Source organism: Brassica oleracea, chromosome C5 (genome assembly GCF_000695525.1).
Source record: "Brassica oleracea var. oleracea cultivar TO1000 chromosome C5, BOL, whole genome shotgun sequence".
Lineage (NCBI taxonomy): Eukaryota > Viridiplantae > Streptophyta > Magnoliopsida > Brassicales > Brassicaceae > Brassica > Brassica oleracea.
Genome location: NC_027752.1, coordinates 30,008,327 through 30,029,956, shown reverse-complemented (window position 1 = coordinate 30,029,956; position 21,630 = coordinate 30,008,327). Strand labels below are relative to the sequence as shown.

The following is a 21,630-nucleotide window of genomic DNA, read 5'->3' as shown; positions in this document are numbered from 1 at the left end:
AAAATTTAGCATAAATTAAATACACAATAAATTTTCAAATATGTTGGTTCATGCATATATTAATTGTTTTATAACTAAACGCAAATACAATAAGATAAATATATAATAAGAAGCAATAATACATATGACGGTTTGAAACGATTGATTAACTACAACATATAAGCTATAAAATTATTAAATTATTGTATCTGCAATAGTTGTATGAACATTTGAATATATAATTAATTTTTTAAATATGTATACCACTAATGATCTAAAATAAATATCTACATATATAAAATTGAAAATAAACACCCGCGCGACCACGCAGATCGAGATCTAGTTTCTTCCTAAAACAGCACATGACGCAGAATAGTTTTTAGAACTGGCGATCTGGTCATAGATACACTTCCTTCATTTGTCTATTAGCCAAAAAACTGAAAATTCCCTAGTACACGGCAGTTTTATGTTAATGTCCTAGTGTTTTGATTCTTCCTTTCTTGTAGGAGTTCATGTCACACATGAAAAAGGTTGTAGCATGCCCACGACACAAGACCAACCATTCACAAAAAGATCAGATTCTTGTGATAGCCTCAGAATATTATACTACTATTCTTGAGTAACCACCAGAGATAAAATATGCAATATCTTGGATTTTGAAAATTTATCAAAAAAAAAAAAACTTGGATTTTGAAAATATATATATGTCATATCCGGCCGACTAGATGGTAAGCTCGTTTTGATAAGAAGAATTATTTAGTGTCTGGTGAAAATATATGGATAGAGACATAGAATGATCAGGCTAACACCTCTAGTGAATTCTCCATCAACCAAATAAAAGACAAAGTATCTTCGCACGTTGTTCTTGTTGTTATATCAACAAAATGGGTTACATTTTCAGACAAAATTTGACGCTATAGGCATCTTTTCCAACGTCACATTACTATATCAATTTTTTTTTCTAACAATTTGTTAACAGAAAACTCGAAAACCTTTGGGGCATTTAATAGGGCATCTTTATCGGAGAGTTCTTAGGGTGGGGTTATTAGCGTAATATAAGAACCGTCTCATAAATTTTAACTAAAAAAACTAAAAACCGGCTCTTAAATAAGAGTTTTAAGAAATGGTTCTTAGTTTTTCTTAGTTAAAGTTAAGAAACGGTTCTTGTATTACGCTAAGAACCCCGTCCCGAGAACTCACCAATAAACGGTCAGTTGTAGCGGATGAATTGTCTTTTCCAGCACAATTTGTTTCGAACCCGGATCCAAGAAGACTATACCAACAGCCAGCAACATATAGTTTTTTTTTTTGACCAAAGACTTTCAAATTAAAATAACATACAGTTTTGTTTCTATTGTTTTTTATGTCAATGATGGTCGAAACTCGAAAGGAGCTTTGGAACGTTTTTTTGTTAGGTACCCATAATGAAAAATGTATAAAAACTATTACTCGGTTTTATAAAGAATGTCACTTATATATTTTTCACACATATTAATAAAATAATCGAAATGTGTTTATAATTTCATTTAGTTACATATGTTTAACCAACAATATTTGTGATAAATAAATTTATCTACTATATCAATCGATTTTACAATTAATAGTCAGTTGAAAGTAAATATAATTAAAATGCATTAGAATTCTAGAACGATATTTTTTCTGCAACGAAGAAAAAATGCTAAAGTGACTTTTTAATAAACAAAGGGAGTATAATATTGTGTTGAATATCATTTGCTTTGTTTGTTAGGGTTTTTCAATTCGGATTTCAGTTTTATTTTAATTCAGTTTTTCATTTTTGGTATTTAGGTTTATAAAGATTAGCTACTGTATTAAAATTATTTGGTTTGCTTCTGGTTAATTATTATCATTTTTTATTTATTCATTTTGTACTAAAGCCCATAATTATATATTTATTTTATAATATTTTATCAATATTTATATGATTAAAATTAAATTTATTAAAACACAAATATATTTTCAGTACTGTAATTTTAAAATAGAATATTCTTTATTTTTATTTAACTATTAAAAATAAGTATTATAATTTCATTAAATAAAATTACAAGAAAGTTAGTAATAGCAAATAATAACTAAATTTTACCATAAATGTCTTTTGTGTTTATTTGTGGAACATAACTTTCATTACTTCTCAATCATTCGTGGTACAAATTAGAGGAGAGTTTACCCAAATTTTACAAGAAAAAGACAATAAACCATAAAAGATAAATGTAAAGAGATCTCTAAGATAAAATACCAGCAAATTCAGAGTAAAACTCGAATGCATCGAAACAAGGTTCACGGCAGCACCGAAAGCTTGAGATTTAGTCATTTTGAAGTATGACGTTAACACCCAATCCACAAAACACCCAATCCACAAATGGGAATATCGCTGAACGAAGTCTGTTTCATCTTCAGGTCCCGGAGCGGACCGCTCCTCCGCTCCAAAAAATAGCAAATCTGTTACAGAAATGGACAGAGTCCTCCACATAAGATCAGGAGGGAAGGCACACCTCAGAGACGAGGCATATAGTTATACCATTCGCTCCTCAGCAGAGGGAATTCATGATGGTGGTGGTTGTGATTAGTCTGGTGAACACGCCGGTACCTAAGAACACAAGATGTTCTTCGGACAAGATACGCCATATGAACAAGATGTCTGCGGTAAAAAATTTGGTGTACGCATCAAATATTTTTAGGAGGTTAGTCAAAGAGACTAAACTGCTCCACTTTAAAGTCAGCTGTGAAGCAATGAGCAAGAGATGGGGGGATTTGAGCTATATTAGGCTTGCCAAGCTCAAAGAAAAATAAGTGAAGCCCATCTCACGGTTTAAATGGCTCGGTTTTTATCAAACAGAATAAAACACGATAGCTGAATAAACGCGAAGTTTGAGAGTATAAGAGGTGACAAATGAGCATGACGGGAGTTCAGGTTATTAAAATGGTGAGATCTAATAATTTCTATTCTTTGGAGATTAATTACCTTAATATAGATAGTAGTAGATGTTATTTTCATAATCACCTAATCATAAATAATTAATGAAAACAAACTAATGTTACCTGTTGATTTATGGTTAATGATAACAAATCACATATTTAAAAAATTTTAGAATAGATGTTGAGAGTCTAGGTTTAAATGGGAATACGTAGAAAAGCTAGCGCTTCAATCAATTTATAATGTGGTGATGTTTAATTAATTAAGAATATACAATTATTTTTTTAACATACATATATCGATTAAAAAATTTGTTCTACAGAACCAAGAATCAGTTACACTTAAATAATTTTCCTTTCAGAACTACATGAACCAGAAATTTTGTTTTTTTCTTATGTGAACACTTCGGTTATATACCGATTATATATTAATAATTGCAGTTTACGTATTCGTACTACAGATTGTATTTTCTTTGCGCTAAAAGAATTTGTTCTATAGTTTCACTCTTAATATGTACATATAGTCCCCTTTCAACTGGCCAAGGATTAAATCCCTAAAAAAAGAATGTCTGCACAACATGTAAATTTGGATTTATACTATAGCTAGTAATATACCATCAATTATAAATTGTGTCCTTTTTGTTTTAGAAAATCTTAGTGAAAGAGACTTATACCCTTCACTTTCGCCTAATTCATTCGTATTTCCAGTAATATAATGATATTTCCGCGTACCCCGAATCCTCAAAACGAGATACAATATGACCATTCATTATTTCATTTACTAAAATAATTCATTATATTGGTGTTCATGTGTCGAAGGCTCCATTACAGAATTATTCACCTTCCCTTTTAATAAAGAATTATTCACCTTGTTTCAATCTATTTTATACGCACAGCCACACACACTCGGCTTACTCAAGATTCTAACTACCATATGCATTGTTAAGAGTAAGATATTAAACGCATTACCCTTGATCGCTTTATACGTTGATTTTAAGTTGCAGATAATATAAAGAAAAGGGCATCTAATTATCTTTGCAGAATATTAAATACGCAGAATATATATAAAACATATATGTGTAAAATAATATGTACTATATATTTCAGATCTTCGAATAGCACTTGATCTTTTTAGTGTGTGGACTCCAAGTGGAGGCAGACAGTCTTTGCCTTTTTCTTTCTCTTCTTTTCAAAATTTCGTTCTGATTTATTGTTTACTGATTAATAATTTCTTTGGTAGCTATCTTTGGTGCGCATCCTCTTCGAGAGCACCACTTTCTGCCCCCAACTTGCTTGTATTTATATGCATATATCAATTATATATAAAAGATGTAAATCATATAAATATGTTTTTGATAAATTTTGTGTGTTTTTAAACACCATTTATTTTGATATGCTTGTGTGCATAGATATTACTACAATTTGTCTACCCCTATTTAGTTTTACAGTGAAATACGAAACAAAGAAACGAAAAACAGTAACTAGACTAAAATGATAGATATGTCTCGTGGTGGTGGATAAATGTCATTTAGTGAGTTTGAATACCAGTTCGGAAGTCAACACGTGTCGCTCACTATGACAATCTAGTGGTGGGTGCTTGTGCTCATGTCAGGTTAAATTAAGTAATTAACTAATACTACTTGTTTAAGAAAGTTTACTATTTTTCAAATAATGGCAGATGTGACCAGTCAGTAATTAAATTTGATTTCACTAGAACTTGTTTATACATATTCGTTTTTGAACTAGGAATGGCAAAATCAAATAAGTATGACGTATCTCTTTTAGAACAAGTACGAAGTATATTTGTTGACAGAAAGGTACATAGTATGTTTATAGTTATACGAACGTATACGATTCAAAATTACAAACAACTATATGAAGTCTTATATATACATTTAATTTTGTAAATATTAAAACTTTTTAATCTACCAATATTATAGTTGTTTCACAATTAATACAGAATTGTTAACTAAGAATGGGATTCGGATCCATTTTCTTAGGATCAGGACTTATATTTACAGTATTTGTAAAATATTAAAAACAATATTCAAGCATATGCATCAGATTTGATGAGCTTTATCTTACTAACCAACTTATGTTCAAAGATATTTCACTACATTTCGTCTTATGACCATGTGGATATGAATTCAACGCTTACAACCTATTTAAATATCCGGAAAATAGTTCATATGTGGATTATACTTCTATTTAGACATTAATTTGGGTTTTCCGTAAAATTAAGATATCCGGAGTTTAAAAATATTCAAATTGATAATGAAAACAAGTGAGATCGTATACCTTTCATGGATTTGTCATTGCTGAGGCAGACCTAGTAAGGGATGTACTGGGTCACGCACCCCGGTCAAAATCTTCATTTCCTTTAAATAATAAAGGGTAATCATTGACCGTGCTCTCTGTCCAATTGTGAAGTGTAGTAAAAAAAATTGTATACCTCCGGTTATATACAGTTCTAGATCTGCCTCTAGGGACTACCTATCTCTATATTACTATTGAATATATAGATCTGAATTTAGAAGACTATAAATATTTCTTTTAGAATCTCAATACAAAAATTTACTCTTTTTTTAATTTGAAAAATTGAATTTATGTAAAAAAAATTCAAATTTTATGAAACCAAGATCAATGTTTCATTGGATTGTGTCTAGATCTGGCTTTTAAAAGAAATGAGGTTGTAAGCCCTTTTTCAAAAAAAAAGAAAAGAACAAAGAAATGAGGTTGTATACCTTGCATGATATTTCCATCCATCATAAAGTCCATTTGTGTAAAAATTGGTATAAGAATTATTAAAATGACAAAATCGTCGTAAATGATAAACAAAATATATTTAAAATTTAATCAAATTCGTAAAGGTATCTTAAATAAAATGATAAACTTTTATTACCATTATATATTTCCCTTTAATCATATAGTATAAAATTATTTTTTATATCAAATGAAATTAAATATATTATTTTTTTATTATTTGAGGAGCATTACAAAAAACTAACTTTTAGCTCATGTATTATTATCGAAATTATCATTTCCTACGTGGCAGAACCACAAGCTCTCTCACAGCTATATTAAAAAATTCTTTGTTAACTAAACTAATTACAAAAGTTGCAATTGATCATTAGATTATAACTTGACTATTATACTATAATCTTCTTCGTTATTGACTAACAAAACAAAATATCACGTCAACATTTAATGCTTAGTCATTATTATTTTCCTATACTTACAAAGGTAATTATTTATGAGATTACAATTTTGTGATCTGTCCACATACGCGTGAAGAGGATTGTATCGATTTATACACTAAACCCTAGATCGATAAAAAATTTGTTCTAGACAGACCAGGTCCTATGTAGTATCTTCACAATGTTAGCAGAAGTCTAACATATGTTCATCCCGCGCAACGTCTTTATAAATTATACTTCTTATAGTTAAATAGATTGAGACAAAAATATTGTTTTGGTTTTTACAAGTATTAATCATATAGCAGTTTATATAGTTAGACATTATATATAAACGCAATCTAACTATAATGTCTAACTATAGTGTCTACAAATTAAATGTCTAACTATAATGTCATCACGATGGTCCATCCAATAGCAAATAATAAAAATCCATATAAATCCATTAAAGGACATATATAGAAATTCCTGACCCTATAAAATTTAAACTTATCGTAATCAATATTAAAATACAAATTCAAATCTAGGTGATATTAAAAAAACGTGATTTGCAAGGACAACCGGCCACATGATTGTTAAAAAGAAACTTCTAATAACTTTGATATATTTTTAATTTACGATTTTGGTAACGTTTAATTATTTTGGTAACCTTAATTATTGGTCAATAATTTGCTCCGCCATTAATTTTGATAACTTTTGGTAATAATAGGGAGTCAAGTATGGTTACAAAATTTTATCAAATACTTAACTGTTGTATATAAGGAAGTTAGATTATGGATTCAAATTATTTGAATCAATTAATAATCGTGCGTTTATTCATTTTCTTCAATTTTGTCATATAAAAGAGAGTTTGATTATAGTTTCTACAAAATTAAGGTAAGTTATATAATTGGAGCACAAGTTATGTGAAATTAAATAGGTAATATTATCTTTAATTATGGAAAAATTCTATTTTTATTATGAAACCAATAATTCTATTTCCTATGTTTTGTTTTGTCTTAAATTCAAAATAAATTAATATAAGTTATTGCATACTATTATATATTTTTTACATAAAATATATATAATTTACACATAACCAATTACACAAGATTTTTCAAAGAAACAATTAACCTTACATTTTTTATATATATGCACACTTTCTTTTGATATATATCATTAGATCTAATATTTATGCCTATAACTTTAAAATTTCTAATATCTATAGATTAAAAATAAAAATTTCTTTTGGTCGCTCACTCCGCGCAAGGCGCAGGTTATCCCTTAGGGTGTAACTAGTGACCAAAGAATGAAAGAGAATAATGCATTTCTTACTATTCCTATTTTTTTTTACCATTTATAAGGAATTTTTTTTCCTTTGCATTTCTTCTCATTCCTTTATTTTAAAGGAATATAGAACAAATTTGTTCCTCACTAAAATTGATAAGAAATTATTTTCCTTTTTATTCCTCTAATATTATTTCTCTGCATTTTTTCCTCACTCATTCCTAATATTCATGTACTGGTCACCAGTTAGACCTTTAGTATTATATATATTTGAGAAGCTTTTGGGCAACTAAATCTATTTTGATATACATAATATATATTTTTATTTATTTTTCTCTTGTAATGTTACTTCTAGGAATTATATTCTATATACTAACTAAAATTGTGATGTAGAGTTTATTATGATAGAAGTTAGTAAATATGATATTCCAACATAATATATGAAACTATTGTTGAATGACTGAATTTATATAAGTTTTTTTTAATTAGAAAAATTTAGGGCAAATAATTATAACAAACACATAAGTTAAGAAACTAACCATAATAAAAAAAAGATGTATATTCATATAATAATTTTCATTATGTTCTTCATCATTTTTCCCTTTCCTTTTCATTTAACTTTACCGGTCTTAAAATCACTTATTCAATTTAATAATTTATCAATAAAAAACATAGCTTTTGTATATGCTATGTTTTGAACTTTTTAAAATAGACATATATTTACAAAATTAAATATGCAAAGTATAATAAAATATTGTTATGTTTTGTTATATTTACGAAGTGTAAAATAGAATCGTAATTATACAATCTCTCTCTCTCTATATATATATATATATTTATATAATGAAGAAGTGAAAAATTTAAGAAAACAAACTAAAATTTTCTTCAAATTGAAAGAAATTAGAGAGAAGTGAAAAGAGAAGTGAAAATAGTTTTATAGAGAAAGAAGAGAGTTTTAGAAAATTGTGAAATCATTTTAGAGAGTGTTTGTAAATTTCCTTTATATAGAGAAACAAAAATTGTAATTATGCTAAAAGCTACGACATAATAAACTTCAAAAGAAATCTACTATATAAAAAGAAGAGAGTTTTGAAAAATTGTGAAATCATTTTAGAGAGAGTGTGTGAATTTCTTTTTTATAGAGAAACAAAAATTGTAATTATGTTATAAGCTACGACATAATAAACTTCAAAAGAAGTCTACTATATTTAAAATTATGAAATAAACTTTGTTAGAAGTTTACTTAGTATACTCATTTAGTCATTTGGAACTCTAATATGATCATTTCATTAGTTTTATTTTTTCTTTATTACTATAATAGTTTAAATAGATGATTTCTTGAATATTATTTTGAAGACTATTGCTTTAATTATTCATACAAAAACTAACACTGTTTTAAAATTATTTTATTTTTTTTGTAGTCTCAAATTTTCTAGACTACATAAGAAGTCCATTATACCCTAAAATCAATTAAACTTCATTTAATGTATACTAAACCCCAAATCCCAAACTTCAAAGATAGCCAAAATTCTTAATTAATCATTGTATCAAAATTAAAATCTTCTAAAATATACACAACTCAATATTAGTACGTAAATTTAAGTCACTAAAACAAAATAAAATCTAAATCTAAAATCTAATCCTAGAAATACATACATCTTTGAACATATTGTTACCAAACCACAAGCATTGTACAAATATGGTTAAAAACCATTTTAGAGAGTGTGTGTAAATTTCCTTTATATAGAGAAACAAAAATTGTAATTATGCTAAAAGCTACGACATAATAAACTTCAAAAGAAGTCTACTATATAAAAAGAAGAGAGTTTTGGAAAATTATGAAATCATTTTAGAGAGTGTGTGTGAATTTCCTTTATAAAGAAAAACAAAAATTGTAATTATGCTAAAACATACGTTATAATAAACTTCAATAGAAGTCTACTATATAGAAAGAAGAGAGTTTTGGAAAATTGTGAAATCATTTTAGAGAGTGTGTGTGAATTTCCTTTATATAGAGAAATAAAAATTGTAATTATGTTATAAGCTACGACATAATAAACTTCAAAAGAAGTCTACTATATTTAAAATTATGAAATAAACTTTGGTAGAAGTTTACTTAGTATACTCATTTTGTCATTTGGAACTCTATTATGATCATTTCATTACTTTTATTTGTTCTTTATTAATAGTTTAAATATATGATTTCACAATTGTTGAATATTATTTTGAAGACTATTGTTTTAATTATTCATACAAAAACTAAAACTGTTTTAAAATTATTTTATTTTTTTGTAGTCTCAAATTTTCTAGACTACATAAGAAGTCCATTATACCCTAAAATCAATTAAACTTCATTTAATGTATACTAAACCCCAAATCCCAAACTTCAAAGGTAACCAAAATTCTTAATTAATCATTATATCAAAATTAAAATCTTCTAAAATATACACCACTCAATATTAGTACGTAAATTTAAGTCACTAAAACAAAATAAAATCTAAATCTAAAATCTAATCCTAGAAATACATACATCTTTGAACATATTGTTACCAAACCACAAGCATTGTACAAATATGGTTAAAAACCAATTTACATTCTTTTAAAAAAACTTTTGTAATACATTTTAGTTTATATACCTCATATTGGTTCATATATTGATGATTAATAAAAAAATTAAATGAATTTAACTTTTTACTTTTTTTAAATAAAATTATTAGATCAAACTATTTGAGAAGTCGACCTCGTATGCTTCTATGTTAGATGTAGACTTCAGAAGAACATAATAGTAAAATAACTTTTGGTTTTTGTTTGGTAACAAAGAGTAAATGGTAATTTTACTAACCATTTTAATTATTTTTGTATTTGATTGAAAATAATGTCTACTTTTGCATTTTTTTTTGAAACCCAAACTTCTATTAAAATCATCAGAAATGTTAGGTGATACAATTAAAGGCAATCTCATCTGCCAACCATTGTTTTGCCAACTCATCATCTTCACTATTTTTCACTCTGGAGATCCAGCGAAAGGAGATGGTTTCAAGGGGGCCGAAATAGAAATGATATCGGCTGTAATGCCGTAGTGTTCCGCTGCAACTGATCCTGAGTTCAACCCTTGGATGAGCTTAGTTGAGTCCGACTCACAGCAGATGCTTGTGTATCCTAATTGCCTGCAGCTCCAGACGGCTTCACGGAGTGCTAGTCCTTCCGCAATCAACGGGGAGACGACAAACGGCGTCGTTGTCGAGAAGGATCGAGTTCGGTCGTTATCTGTTATTGTCCAGCCGAGTCCCGCTGTTAGACAATTTGACCTCTAGGCTGCATCTGATCTCACTATCGCACAATATTCCGGTAATGGCGCATACGTTTGATCTAAGCGCGGTTTCTTCTGCACCTTGAATTGACTGACTTCCCATTCTCGTGCAGATGAGACTGCTCTGGTAACAATGTCCTCAGAGGAGAGCCATTTGTCGTTAAAGATGGTGTTGTTTCTAGCTAGCCAGATTTGCCACAATAGCCATGGCGCTAGACAGCTCTTCGATACTCCAGATGGGGGTAAGCTGACTCTTTTGCACAGGTTAGTCCAAGTAGTCTCTAAATCTATAGTTCCTCTAGACTCGAAGTTAGGCATTAGCGGAGCCGCAGCCCACACCTTATGCAGAAAACGACAATCAAAGAACAGATGATTTATAGATTCAGGCATACCACATACTTTACACTTTCCCTCTATTGCGATATTCCTCATTATAAGTTGCTCTCCCACCGGTAAGGCTCCATGGAAAACCTTCCATACAAAGATCTGGATCTTTGGGGTTGTTTGCAGTTTCCAAACACATTTTCGCCAGTCTATTCTGTTTTCTGCATTTTGGGCTTCAGCTTCCAACTCTTTTATCGCTTGCACTGCCGCATATCCGGTTTTAACAGAGTAGTCTCCATGTGGAGTTAACAGCCAGATTAGTTTGTCGGGAGCTCCGGTGCGGCTTGGTTTGATGGCTCGAACGGCCGTTTATATTGAAATTCTAATTCATTTTTTGGCAAAACCCTCCTGAATCATAAATGAAATTAGTCAGCTGCTAACTTTTATTAGTAACCCTTTGCCATAGCTATAGGAGATATACTGCTTTAATGTTTACTAATCATAGAAGCTAAAAAGTTGTAGTTTGAAATCAGGAACACCGTGTTTTTCTTGGTAAAAAGAAAAAAATCAAGTGAATTGTACATGTCTCTCGACCACTCAGCCAGAGCCGTGCCAGTGGCATAAGTTTTGAGACATTGTCTGCAGGCCCTTCTCATATTTGTAAATATTGAGACTCCACATTTATTGATAATCATAAGAAAAATGCTAATATAATCACCGAGAAACAAGATAGATCCCAATCAGTAATCACAGTAAATCCAGAGGAGTAAAAACAAGGCATAATAAGTAGAATAGGAAGATGAAGTTTTACAGATGTATCATAAATAGAAAAGGATCATTACTCCGGAAATAGTTAGTATAATATATTTGAGGGTTTTGGCGGATTGATGAGGGCGAATACAAAGATTTCTTTATTCCGTTACACGCAGAATTTGAATCTTTTATATGGACGGTGAAATGTACGACAAAACTTCGAAAATTTCATGTTTCAACAGATTGTTCTCAATTGGTAAGATGGTTTCGGAACCAGAAAAATGACAATGCGTTTGCATCCTATCTTGAAAAAACACAACAGATCAAGAAGAACTTCATAATTTTTGGGATAACTCATGTACCAATAACTCAGAATACAAGTGCATACAGTCTAGCACGAGGAACTAGATGTTTAACCGACCTATTTTGTCTTCACAAACACTGAGTCCCCTATTTGATTAGTAGTGCATGAATCGAGGCTGTTATGCTAATGGAAAAAAAATACCGGAAACAAGGTATTTTTTAATAATTCAATTTCTAACATTCTTTTCTATTTTTATTTATTATTGTGGACACTAACCATCTTTTAAATGTTGAAAGATTATTCTCTGTGTGTATATATATACTCCCTTTTTTTAAAAGGGTGTCACTTTTGTATTTTTTTTCTTGTTACCCAAAAGATTTCGTTTTAGAATTTCATTGCATTTTATACTTACTTTCAACTAATTACTAATTTTAAAATGCATTGATATAACAAATAAATTTATTTATCTCAAATATTATTGGTTAAACAGATGTACTTAATGAAATCATAAATAAATTTTAATCATTTTATTAATATGTATGAAAAGTGTCTAAGTAACACTCTTTATGAAACAGAAAGAATATATAACTTTCCACTAAAGAGATATATCATTTGCCATTAGAGGTTTGTATATGTTTTCTTTCATATAATAATTTTAAAATCCAAAGTAATAAATAGAAATTATTTTGATTAAATTTTTATATTAAAAATTTATTATTACACTATACTATTTGTGTTATTATTTAAATAAAATGAATTATTTTTTCACTTAGGCTTCAGAGCACGGCACTGCACTCAGTCAATATATATCTTAATCTGCTTAACCTTTTGCATTCACTCCGGTTTCATATACTATCACCATTAACAATTTTATTGAGATCACTAGTCGACGGACTCGTAGTAGTCGTTAGTACTGCGATGAGTTTATATTAATAAATATATAGAGCTACGATGTGAAATGAGATGGAAAGAGAAAAAAAACACACGCGTGGAAAGTGGGAGTAACGGTGGGATGCAATCTTCGACGTTTGCTATGAAGCACTCAGAATGAGATCAGAATTATATGACACGCTCACCAATCAATCATTTCCTACTCTTTCTTTTTGTAACTCACTTTATTTATATTATCTTCTTCATTTCACATCTTCTTTTCCCAGCCGTAAATAATTAAATCATGATGCATTATTTTTGATAGCAGTTACGACTATTACGAATTTAGCTAAACTAGTTAACCATGCTATATAAGAAAGTCAATGTTCTTATGTTTTTATTCATTCAGAGAATGTCAGATGATTGTATCACATACTATTTTGTCTGCTTGTAGTATTTCGTGTTGTAAATTTTTTATTGAGACCGTTAGGGCATGTTCATTAGGAAGTTCTTATCGTGGAGTTTTTAGTGTAATATAAGAACCGTGTCTTAACTTTTAACTAAGAAAAACTAAGAACCAGTTCTTAAATAAGAGTTTTAAGAGACGGTTCTTAGTTTTTCTTAGTTAAAGTTAAAAAACAGTTTTTATATTACGCTAAGAACCCCATACTAAGAATCATGCAATAAACATGGTCAACGGCTCAACATAGGATGTATATATTAACTCTAGTTTAGGTTAATGAAAAGTCAAGCTTTTAAAATAAATGTCTAATTCAAAAGTGAAATAAGATCATGAAAAATGAATAAGAATGTTTTTCATCTTGGAAGACATTTGCCATAAAAACACTTACAATATAACAGACGTTTTAGAAAAGAAAAAAATTAAAGGAAATATAAATTAATTCATTTATTGTTATTTAAATTTGAAATGGAATTGATGAATTTTTATATTATCTATGTACTTTATAATCTACCAATGTTGGTACATGGTCTCTCAATTGTCTACTTATATTTAAGAGATTTTTGTGCTTATGAATTCTTGATGATTAAATAAACCAAAGATTTTACTATGACTGAAATTTTAGAGAGATTTGAAAGTGAAAAAATATGGTGTCGCTTATGTGTGCATCTTAAATTTTTCGCAAAATTATATGAAACGATATCCAAATATATGGGTAGCACCAGAAAAAATAGCAGGTTATTTCCAACGGATTTTCAGATAGATAAGTTTATTCGTCAGGAGATCTTAGTGGAATACCAATGTAAAATTTATGAAATCATTTATGTTAGGACTCGTTAGTAATCCATCAAAAGTTCTCGACAAATTCCTGAGGAAACAATATATATATGTAAAACTCATAAATTACCGAGGGAAGACAATTTCCGTCTAAAAATTACAGATCAAATATTTATTTGTTACAAAGATCATTGCTCCAAATAAAGAAAATGTTCATCAACTTGTGGAAAATAAAAAGTTTATTGAACCGATCCAGTAAGAGAAATTTTTAGTTTTAGGTTTTTATCCAAATATTTAATATTATTTTTTATGAAAGTAATTACATATTAGTTTTTATTAATTTCTTAGAACATCATATTATTTAAATGAATAAAATAAAATAATATTTATAATATGCGTCAAAAATTAGAAATAATTTATTGGAATTCGTCGAAATATTAGTCAAAAACTTTTCAGATTTTTTTCTCCAAAGTCCATCGGAATTTTCTGACGAAACTTACATTGTCGGTAATATTCTCGATAACTATTTAAATAGAGAATATTATCCAAAACAATTTTTTTTAAACCTAACTCAGTTCTTCGGTCGATATGGGAGATGGTGCATATTTGTAATTCGGTTTTAGTTTTAAGAACCTATTATTTAATAATCCACAAAAACCACTAAAATATTGGATATGACAACCGTTTGAACAAACTGGTGATTATTATTAACTTTTTCTTATTTTTTAAAGTTACGTTATAGATTTGTTTTCTTTAATCTGATGAAGAACAAACCTAGAAGTGATGGTACATTTAAAATTTTATTTGGGTTTCTGATTTTTCTTTTAATTGTGTAAAATATAAACTAAATTACTAGACTTTTGATTCTTAATAGTTTGTTTGATGAAGATTTCACTATGCTATCCAGAAAATAAAGTGAATGAGGATGAAGAGAACCTAAATTAGAATGTGATTTGGTATTACATTACTTTTGTTATCGTCAGTTTATTACAATTTTGATATTTTTATTCTAGTTTATTTTTTATTTTAAATTTAATTTTATTATCAAATGAGACATTTAAATACTTATTAGTATTTATCTTTTTATGAGTTTTGCAAAAATAATTTAAAAATGGAAGTAAACTACATACATAATCTTTTTTGTCTACTATATTTTGTCGTTTTATCCCTATACAATCCTTAACTTTTTCAAAAATACCATCACTATTTGTTTTTTTTCCCCCAAAAATTGCCTATAATCATCAATTTCTTCAACCATCATGAACACTCAGTTTGAAGCTCTTAAAGCTCAAACATTAAATTTACATATATTTTCTTCTCACTCCACACTAGCTTTCTTTCCTCTCATTTCCTCTCCACTTTCATCTTAAAAGCTAGATCTCATATTTTTCATTCTCATAAACACAACTTTTATATTTTGGTGATTCTTCCATAAGAAACGTCAAACCATATTATACTTTGCCGATATTTGTAGTTTGGATGGTGGAAACGTTTGGAAACGAGCTTCCATTGGAAAAACATAACTATTTACATGGTTTTTGTTACTATTCAAATTTGTGTCGAGACATCAGATTTCTCTGTATGTCTACGCTTGTCTACGCTTATCCGTAGATTTACTTTGCAATCTGCTTATCAATGCACAAGTTGGTTTTGCAATTAACCGAATTTATTTTTTACTAGAAGTTTATGCCTTTGCCTTTGAAAAAAAAATATGGTAAACTTATGGAGACATCTATGTATAAATAAGACTTATTTAAGTGGAAAGTATGAAAAAGTTATGCTATTGGCAGCTGTCCAAGGCAGTAATTTCAGATATTTTCATTTATTTTTGAGATTGTGGAGGCGGAGATTGATGATTTATAGAAATGGATTTGTACCATATTGTGGAGTTGCGTTTCGGATGATTATGCTTTGTTGATAGTTTTTGACATGCACAGTTCTATTAAGAGGGCGCATGAGAAGGTTTTCCATTAGGAGAGGCGGGAAATATGCTATTATAATCTACAAAATAACATAGCCACTAGTATTAAGGGAAAGCCCATGATGTACTTGGTCAAAAGTGATGCTTATGCACATATGCTTTTTGATATTAACCGCTACATTAATGAGATACATAGTATAAACCTCGATATTGCAACATATTTGGAGAACACTGAAATCTTCTTATCGTCAAGAGTTCACTTTCCAAGTGACAGATACAACACTAAGACTAGCAACATCACATAAGCTATTAACTCATCAGTTAAGCCAGCTGGAGGATATCCCATCTCATTCTGCCAGGATTTTAAACGAGAGCAACTAGGAAGGTGGTTGCTTAAAATGCGAGAAGATGCTTTGAGTCTCACGACACAACAAAGACAGAGAGTTGAACACATTTTGGTTGTTCGTCAATAGTATGCAATAAGATGATTGTGGAACAACTTCATGTTTGGCGATGCTTTGTGAATGGAGGACATTGAAATGTGTTGTTGGCTTGGAACATCAAAAGTGTGCATTTGGTGTGTTTGGTATTGAATAATATGCTATAGTCTCAAATCGCTATGTGTCTCCTAAGAACTGATATCCACAACGCTTCACAATGACTGTCTTAATGTGTAATGACGTATATATATCATCCACCTTCAGCCCCATGTCTTATTTTATTTGTAGTACGCTGGCTCGTCGCCTGTATAGTAGTCTAAGGCCCTGTAGTGGAGTTGTTTACCTCATTCGCTAGGCCTGAGAGTAGGCTCACAAACACTAGTAATTTTTTCTATCCACACGTAACCAAACAAAGCATTGAGCAGGAAAATTATGTCCAACCTAAAACATTCCACGTGGTTTGAGAAGCAAAGCCTTAAGAGATTAAATATAGCATCAATGTGATACATTTTTAAAAATAGAGAAGTCTACATCAGATAGAAGTCTACATCAAAGAAAAGACTAACACAAATAAACATCTACATCAGAGAGAAGTCTACATATTATGTCATGCATCCATTGTTAAAGAGTTAGTAGTGTGTAGTGCCAAAAGCTTGAACTCCCAACCAATTTAATCGCCAAATATTGTGAATAATCAAATTAAATAGTTAAGATGGTTGTTAAAATAGCATCATATATATCAGAATGGATGACTTATGGGTCAAATTTCAGCCAATCAACAAGAACATTGACATTTTGCCTATCAACTAGAGAAAACATGTCATATCCATGGCCTCGTTTTGGCTGGTTAGGTTAACATTTTCCGTATTGTTTCTTTAAAATGGAAGAAGTTTTGTAGCAACAAGCCTACGTAGCCGATCACTCTTTGCATGTGCTAAAATGAAGGCAACTTTCATCTTTCCAACTTGTTTTTGTTTTTCACCGAACCATAATCAATGTGTGATTGATTTTAGTCTACTACCATAACACTTGGTTCTTTTCTCCCAATCACACTCTCACTCTGCATTATTTTGACACAATAAAAAGTCAACACATTAATTAACAACTCCAAAGTAACACAAACAAAATCAATCATTACATTGTTTCAGAAACCAAAAGCAAACATTCGAAAGTAGCACAAACCAGTTTTCTCAAACAAGTTAATAAAGATTTCAAACCAAGTTTGTCACATAAAATGAAAAACAACAATTTCAAACAAGTAGATAAAGTATTTTTCCCTCTTTTGGGTTTAGGTTTGGTACTAACCCTACGTTCAGTGGCTTTGTCTCACTCAGACACATGTACAACAACAAATGAACCGGTTTTGGTAGGGTCTTGCTCCCACCTTCGCGCACAATCTGCTCCACAGCTTCTACCTTACCGGTAAGGATCTCAATCTTGCACTCACATATGCTCAACACCTCAATCAGCTTAGAGGTCAGGCGAGTGAGTCAAATTTCTATTTCTGCTTTCAAAGTCTGCTTATCCAATTCTTCCCCACTCATGAGAAAAAGGGATCCTGAATGAGCCTTCTTGTGTTATTCTTCTTCTGACTCAATTCTTATCTTTGTCTCTGGAGCATTGCATGCCATCACATGAACAGCCTTTGTCTTTACCTAAAGGTGCTTAATCTTCACATTTGTTCCAACGACGGCCAGTGAGTTTGATCCCACTTCTAGTTTCCACATTGCCTATATTATGTTATTATGTTATCATCCTTGTTATCTACCACATCATCATCTCAGTGAGGGAAAATTTCAAAGTAATCATTCAAAACATAGCTTTTCACACGAGATTGCGGAACATAAACTTCTAAAGTTAGTATCAAACCACTTTAAAAGTAAAAATAAAACTTATAACAGTTTTCATATAACGAAGAAGAAGAATGCCTATTTTTAATATATTGTTTGACATTTTTGTGGAAAAATCGTCTTCGATGCCTGTAGGTGAAAATTTTAAAGCTAGGATATCCCTGTTATATTATTAAATTTGTTTTGATTTATTTTTAATTCATAAAATAATCAAATTATGAAAATATCCTTTGCCCTAATTAATAAACAAGTGTCGATGGTTTTTTACTTTTCAGATTTCTTATCTTCTTCTCTTCCTTCTCTCTGCCGACTTATATCTTCTCCTTCTCTGTAAAACTTCTCTACTTCTTTTTACCATAACTTTTCTTCTTCTTTCTCCAATTTCTGTGACAAACCACTGTTGTTCAATCTAAAACAATGGCGAGAAAATGACGAAACGAAGATGGCGGCTCTGCTTGAGATAGTTCTACCTAAAATCAGATCTATGATTTTGGGTCTACAATTTTCGCTTGTTCTGGAGTTAGGGCTTTGCTTTTTCTGGGTTTTTTCAGTTAGGGTTCTTAAAGCAAACTGCCAAGGTGACGAAACAGAAATAGTGTTGATGAAGAAATCTGGGTTTTTTTGTATTCGGGGTTCTTCTCTTTCTTCAATTTATGAGTTTTCGGGATTTTTTATTTATTGAAGTCGGTTTCTTATTCTAAGTAAGTTATGGATGTATAATTTTTGTATCCGGTTGTATGTTTCCTGTTTCGTAAGTAATATTAGTATAATTCAGTACAACTACATAAGTAATACTAGTATAACTCAGTACAACAACATAAATATTACTAGTATAACTCAGTATAACTACGTAAGTATTACTAATAGAACTCAGTACAACAACATAAGTATTACTAGTATAACAACTAGGTGATTATTACTAGTAGAACTCAATACAACTGCATAAGTATTACTAGTATAACTCAGTACAACTAGTAAAATTTAGTACAAATAGTAAGATTCAATATAACTACTTATACCAATATAACATAGTTGGACTAGTTATACCTCGAAAATGAAAATTTGAAAATTTGAAAATGTAAAAATTTAAAATAATTAATTTCGAAAATAGATAAGGGTAAAATCGGGTTTTCATATTTTCATTAAATGATGGAGGATATTGAGATTAGTGTAGGATATAATGGATTTTCTTTTCTCATATAAGGATATATGAGATGATAGCTCCATTTTTGTGCCTTTCTACCTTTGAAAGAAATCAGAGGTGGAATTGGTTACCTTCTATAAGTTCTCCATAGCCAGCTGCAAATTCAGGGAAATGGTAGTAGATCCACACTTGAAGAACCTGGATAAATATTTCAATGATATACGATTTTGTGTAGTCTTTATCCTTCACCGACTCCATCAAGACATTAAATGTGATTCTAAAAACAATCTAGATCCATCACTAACCTAGCCAGGTTAGCCCATGTGGGTGAAGAGGTTCTTCATGCTTCAAAGAAGCCCCTAAATGTAGCTGATCCTCTGGAGACCATGCTCTACCGATCTTGCACGCTAGAATTAATTCCTCAATACTTGACCCCCGCTTAAAATACACTCTCATATGCTCCCAAAATTCTTTCATCTCATATGTTACCTCAACCTCTGATTCTCAAGATTCTTCACATACTCACAAAACCTCACTGGTTGAGCTTCTAGCCTTCTACAAGACTCCAGATCTCAAACTTCTTCTTGCACTCAAGATGAAAACATAGCATATAGTGCACCATCCTTGAAGCCCATCCAAAATCCATTTAGTAGAACCTTAAGAACACTCTTCATTTCAAAATCTTGAGATCATCCCATTCAGCTTCCTTGATTGCTTCTTTAAGAGTTGGAAATAACTTAGTGGCATCACTGTAGTAGGAAATGTTTTTTGTTGGAACTGGTTCCTACCCTTTATTAAATAGCCACGGCCGGAAATCAAGGGTATCTATTTTTAAATCTGCAAAAATGAAATGTAAAAAAACTAAGAATCATACATAATAAGTCTGAAAATCAACCAAGAAGTCTGAAAATCAACAACGACGTCTACAAGAGAAGTTTACATATCAACAAATAATTCTACACAAGAATTTTACATATCAACAAAGAAGTCTATACGAGATATCTAGATATCAATTCTACACGAGAAGTAAACATATCAACTTAGAAGATTACCCAAGAAGTTTACATATATCAACTTTAGAAATCTACACAAGAAGTCTACATATCAACAGATTCTACATGAGAAGTCTACATCTCAACCTATAATCCTAAATCAGAAGTCTACATCTCAACCTGTAAGTCTACATGAGAAAAGCCTACACATATTAAGCTAAGTCTACTAGTTAGGTTAGCAAAACGAAATAAGTCAAGGAAAACTTCACTTGTGGCAGAGAGCAAATGGAAGCAGCGAGATGGACGAGAGCAGGACGGTGATTTGTGGGGAAACTACGACACAGACCTGAAACAAAAAAAAACACAAAAGGTTTTTCTATTGCGGCGGTGACACGGCGAGTACAAAAAAATCCGAAAAACAAAAGATGAACTTGAACTACAAACTGAAAAATCTGACACGACGAGTACAATAAACCAACAGCGATGACGTGGATCTGAAAAAGAAACTAAATTTGACACCTAAAAACCAACACTGAAGATGATTATCTTACAGGAAGATATTGCGGTGAAGATGGCGACCATTGTAAGCGGCGGAAACAGCGTGGAGTCAGTTTACCGGAAATCACCTTCTTCACCGGAAACTACCTTTAGCGAGAGAGAACAGCTAAGGCTTTTGATATTTTATCCTGTAAACACAACAACAATTCTACTTACATGTCTGATAACTTTTTGGTTAGGTTAAAACTTTTGTTGCTTTAAATTCGGCTAGGTTAAACTACTTTGATTAAAATCCGGTTAGGTTAATTTTTTTCCCGGTTTAGTAGACTCCTTTGGAAATTTACTACGATAATATTATTCTTTGTTGTGGTTTATTCTTTATTGTTGTAATAATTTAATATTTGATTTCACAAATTTTCCTTTATTTTTGAACATTTTTAATATATGATTTCAACACAAATATTATTTATAAAAAATATAAAACTAATTTTAAATTGTTTTAATTTTTTAAAATCTCAAATTTTAGTAGACTACAAAAGTATACTATATCCTAAAAATTAAGTAAACTTCTTCTGAAGTCTACTAAACCACAAATCCAAAATTCTAAAGGTCCACTT

General features: G+C 30.2%; 1 long non-coding RNA gene across 1 annotated transcript; it reads right to left on the bottom strand.

Moving 5' to 3' along the window:
• Positions 1–17,253: 17,253 nt before the first annotated feature.
• On the bottom strand, positions 17,254–21,164 carry LOC106294103. The gene is made up of 4 exons (XR_001260735.1): positions 21,067–21,164; positions 20,785–20,861; positions 19,655–20,360; positions 17,254–17,589 (listed from the first exon to the last, which is right to left on the bottom strand). It is a non-coding gene; the product is annotated as an uncharacterized LOC106294103 (long non-coding RNA).
• Between the last annotated feature and the right edge of the window lie 466 nt (positions 21,165–21,630).